Consider the following 5,598-nt stretch of genomic DNA (forward strand, 5'->3'; position numbering starts at 1 on the left):
AGATCTGCAGGGGCCTAGGAGGAAGGTTTGCTAGAATTACTGCCCCATGTGACTTTCTTTTAAAAATTAACTTGCAGATACCTGGGTGCTATATCACCTTTCTCAGCCTGGAAGTTGGACCCTGGAGCCTGCATTTTGAACAGATGTTCTGGGCAATTGCAATGTGCATTATAAGTAGGGAACCATTTACATGAAGGCTCTACCTACCTGAGCAAAGGTGGAAGTTGGGAGAGATAGGGCCAGAGAACAGAGTGGATAGTTCTTTGCCATCTTTGGTTTCCCCGAGGTCTCTGCTGGGCAAAGAGTCTCTCAGAAAAACACTTCCTTAAAGATAAGAACCTGACTATTTACCAAAATTTACATATAGGTCCAATAAATGGAGCTGACTTTACCCATGCAGGGCTGGGTGTCAGACTCAGCTGTCTCTGTCATGATGCACTTTTAAGGCCTTTCTAGCTTTTTGAGTTAGATTACTGGCCAAGAAATGAATTTCTCCTATCTCCAGAGAATTCTAAATCTCCTCACTAGAGAATTAGACTGTCTGTCCCATTTCCAACAATGACACATGTTGAATGGCCCAGCTTTGGCCAATGGTCCTGGCCTGCCATGTCTTCTCACAACAAATGTTTCCTTGCAGTTTGCTCACCCTGGGGTCAGTAAGAATTTCAAATTGGGACAGAAAGAGAGAGAACTGTTTTAAGTGGGCTGACCTTGGCCTTCACAAATTACCTCTGAAGTTCCAGGATTTGTGAATGACCCAGAGGTCCATGATCCACAGTCATGCACCATTTGAATGAAGCATGAATTTGGATGGTGTGCATCTGGAACCATGGAGGGGAACTGGGTCTCACGGCTGGGGAACACCAGCACCTTAGCTTTGTGGAACTTACGACATGGTGGAAGTTCTGTTTCTTGGCAAAAAATGGTCATGTGGTTGAAGAGAAAGTTTCAGAGGATATAGAAATAACCTTCAACTTGTGGTAGGAGAATGGCACCGGGTGCTCATGGAGCTTTACAAGACACATGAAGTGGGAGGAAACCAGGAATCTGTGTCAGCATTTTCAGTGCTCCCAATCCAGAATCCCTGGAGGTTTCAGAATCAGTCCTCCCAAATATTTATGGAAAGAATAACAAATGCTTGCATTTATTGAGTGATAATTACATGCCAGGCAAGGTGCCAAGAGCTTAGCCCACATCATCTCCTGTGACCCTCACAGCAACACTCCAAGCGCGTACTTTTACGATCACCATTTTCTAGAGAAGGAAACTGAGCACAGAGCGGTTGTCCAGTTTCAACAAGAACCCACAGCCAGACAGTGGCAGAGCTACGATTCGAATTGACAAACACTCTCTCCTCGCCCAAACTTTAGTTCAGCTCCTCTGAGCCGACTGTTCGACTAGGCCTCAAATATGGCCCCAGTCCTGCCCAGCAAAAATCATGCCAAGCCAGTTTAGCAAAAATGTCTTCACCTTTCATCTCTGATCACCCTTGAAATCTGATCAATTTCCTCATCTCCCACCCTTAATGTATAAGTCCTTGACCTGCTTTTAGCAAGAATCCTGTTCAGTCAGTTTAGCAAGAATTCCCCAACCCTGGGTGTCTCCTCTTCACAATTTTTCATCCACTGACTCTCCTTACTCTGCTCACTGACTATAATCCCCCACCTGTCCTTTCTGTATTCAGAGTTGATCCCCATTTCCCTCCCCTATTGCAGTATCCCCTACTGTGATAGTCTTAAATAAACCCTTCCTTACCTTTTAAATAAGTCTCAGAATCATTCTTTCATGAACAGAACATAGGCAGTTGGACTCTGGTACCTGCATTCTTAATCCACACAGTATCCTGCCAGACCAGTGCTGTCCAATACAACTATAATGGAAGCCACATGTGTAATTTTAAATTATCTAATAGCCACATTAAAAAGGGAGAAACAGGTGAAATTTTTTTACAGTTTTTACCTAGTATATTTGAAATGCCATTTCAACATGTCATTGATTGCACAAAATTATTAACAAATATTTTACATTCTTTTTCCTTACTAAATATTTGAAATCTGGAGTGTATTTTACACTTTAAGTACATCTTAATTCAGATGAGCCACCAGTGGTAAATGGCTGCAGTAATGGGCAGCATGGGGCTGGGTTATCCCCTGGCGGGCAGGATACTTGATGTAGTTTGGATGTGTGTCCCTGACCAAATCCCATGTTGAAATGTAATCCCCAGTATTGGAGGTGGGGCCTGCTGGGAAGTGATTAAATCATGGGGGCAGATTTCTTATGAGTGGTTTAGAACCATCCCTTAGGTACTGTCCTTGCGATCATGAGTTCTCACGAGATCTGGTCATTTAAAAGTGTGTGGCACGTCCCGACTCCCTTTCTCTTGCTTCTGCTCTGGCCATGTGACATGCCTACTCCCCCTTTGCCTTCTGGCCACAATTGTAAGTTTCCTGTGGCTTTCCCAGAAACCAAGCAGGTGCCAGCATCATGTTTCCTGCACAGCCTGCAGAACCGTGAGCCACTTAAACCTCTTTTTTTCATGAATTGCCCTGTCTCAGGCATTTCTTTATAGCAATGCAAGAAGGGACTAATACAATGCTTGAGTTGGAAAATTTTTTCATGGGAGTGCCTAGGGTAGAGGAAGCACAAGAGAAAGGAGGAGAGGAGAATGAAGAGACAAGGAAACTGTCTGGGACACCTGGGTGCATGGCTGCCTGTGCGGCTGGAATGGAGAGACCATTTCAGGAGCAGGGTGTGGGGTGATTAGATCTGAGCAGAGGCTCTGAGGACATCTGTGCGGGTGGAATCCAGGAGACTATATGTGAGAATTACACTGAATAAAGATAGGGCTTTGGGCCTCCAGTTGTGAAGTGTGCCTGGGATGGAGGTGAAAAGCGACTTAGAGTGGATGGAGAGAAGAGTCAGGTAATAAGCAACCCCAGAAGAACTGGCTCGAAGTCTGGGCCAGGCAATGTGCTGTCTGATTGGGAAGAGCAGGCAGGTGATGAAAGAGGACAGTGTCTCTCCAGCTATCGTGTGCACAGATATCACCTGGGGATCTTGTTCAAATGTAGGTTCTGATGCAGTTGATTTGGGATGAGGCCTAAGATTCTACATTTCTAAAAAACTTACAGGTCTGATGAGGCTGCTGGTACATGAACCTTCATGCTCTGAGTAGCAAGGACTAGGACACAGATTCATGCTTTGAATGGTTAAGTGGCATGGAAGGGGAAGAAGTAGAAACTTAACTAAGCTCTGGAGAGCCTTCAGCTTGTACTCTTTCCAAGCTGTGGCAATAATAACTGTGACTTGCTTCCACTGACAACCTACTATGTGCCAGGTACTGCGTGTTGGGCTTTATACCAGAGATTAGCAAACTAGGGCTCATGGGCCAAATCTGGCTGCTTCCTGTTTTCGTGAGTAAAGTTTTATTAGAACTCAGCTACACCCATTCACTTATTTACATATAGTCATGGCTGCCTTCATGGTACAGTGGCAGAGTTGAGTAGTTGCAACAGAGATCATTCACAAAGCTTAAAATAGTTACCATCTGGCCCTTTATGGAAATACTCTGCTGATCCCATATTTGCACATTATCTTATTTAATTCTCATCACAGCCCTGTGAGGTAAGTATTGTTATTGTTCCCTGTTACAGACAAACAAACAGAAATGTAGAGGCATCAAGGCACCTGCCCAGGGGCTCAAGCTAATACAAAAGGCAGACAAGTTCCTCATAATCAAGGCTGATGGAGGCCAATGCCCGTATTTGGTTTTGTGCTCCTGCATTAATTCACTTAGGATAATGGCCTCCAGCTGCATCCACCTTGCTGCAAAAGATGTGATTTCCTTCTTTTTTTACGGCCGTGCAGTATTCCATGGTGTCTATAGACCACATTTTCTTTATCCAGTCTACTTTTGATGGGCATTCAGGTTGATTCCATGTCTTTGCTATTGTAAATCATGCTACGATGAGCATATGTGTACATGTGTCTTTGTGTTAGAATGATTTATATTCCCTTGGGTATATACCCAATCATAGGATTTCTGGGTCAAATGATAATCGACCATTCAATTACCTGTTTCCCGTTTTAAGTTCTTTGAGAAATTGCCAAACTGCCTTCTACAGAGGCTGAATTAATTTACTTATCTCATGTTCTCGCTTAGGAGTGGGAGCTAAATGCTGAATACACATGGACACAAAGAAGGGAACAGCAGATGCCAGGGCCTACTTGAGGGTGGAGAGTGGGAGGAGGGTGAGGATAGAAAATCCCTATTGAGTACCAGGCACATTACCTGGGTGATGAAATAATCTGTACTCCAAACCCCTGTGACACGCAATTTACCTGTACAACAAACCTGCACATGTACCTTGAACCTAAAGTTTAAAAAGATAAATAAGTTAAATTAATGCACTAGTCTCATGGAAACAGGAATGGCCTCTAGAAAGCAAGCGTGTATGTGTGTAAGCAGCAGGAGGCCGAGGGAGACCAAGATGCTGTTTTATGGAAAGGACCCAGTGTTTCCTTTTGTGGTGGCTTCTCTCACACCCCACACCATCTTCCCTTGCCTACCTCTGAACTTACCTGCGACAGTGTCTTACTTAACCCAAGCACTGGCCTCTCTTCCTATTGTGGGATGGCAGTTGTTAAATCCCCCAATGTCCCCACCCTTCGTGGGACAATCCAGAGGCACGTTCTACACAATTCCCCCGGGGTCTGCAGTGAGCATGCGCCCCAGGTACCCACAGTGGTCACCTGTTCATTACTGGCTTCTCCTATCCATGGCCCCCACATCACTCTCCCATTCTCCCACTTGTGGGAATCACCTCCCAAATAAACTACCTGCACCCAAACCCCATTTCCAGTTCTGTTTTCACAGAAACACAAACCAAGACACATCCTCAGCTGTGCAGGTACCATGACGGTCATGTAAAATGCCTGTGGGGTTCACCTTTTACAGATAAAGAACTGGGACCCAGAGAGGAAAGCTGCTTGTCTTAGTTACAGAGGTTCCTACACAGGTCCATCTGACTCATTCATTGATGAGTCCTACAGCTCATTCTTTGAATAATAACAATCATGGCATCATCATCATCATCATCACATGCTTACTGTGAACAAATGAGGAGTCCATGGCTCAGAGGAGTTAAGAACTTCGCCAAGTTTTGCCCACATGTTAGAATGGGGATTTGCACCCCCAGAAGCCTGGAGTAAGAGGTGAAAACCCCCACAAGCAAGGCTGCAGCGGGCACGGAGCTGTCTCCTTGGGGCTGGGTGCCCTGGTGTGGCCTGGCCATCCCTCAGCCCTACCCACTGGGTGGGATAAACATCTTCCTCAACGACTGCTCCCATGGCCGGTTGCCATGGTTACCTCTGGGTACCATCTGAATATTGAAGGACAGTGACGGTAACCGCAGCCACTGTCACCGCCTCTCTTTGACATTCTTACCCCCCCACCCCAATTCCTAGTACAACTGGGGCTGGAGAGTGGGAAGGGGGTAGGCCTGGTTGTCGTGAGAACAAAAGAGCAGTTCCCCATGACCTCATCTCTAGAAATCCTGGAAGCTTGGCGGCTGCGGCTGGGAGCTATCACTGCTCTGC

The sequence above is a fragment of the Rhinopithecus bieti genome, unplaced genomic scaffold (genome assembly GCF_001698545.2).
Source record: "Rhinopithecus bieti isolate Rb0 unplaced genomic scaffold, ASM169854v2 scaffold_21542, whole genome shotgun sequence".
In the NCBI taxonomy this organism is placed as follows: domain Eukaryota; kingdom Metazoa; phylum Chordata; class Mammalia; order Primates; family Cercopithecidae; genus Rhinopithecus; species Rhinopithecus bieti.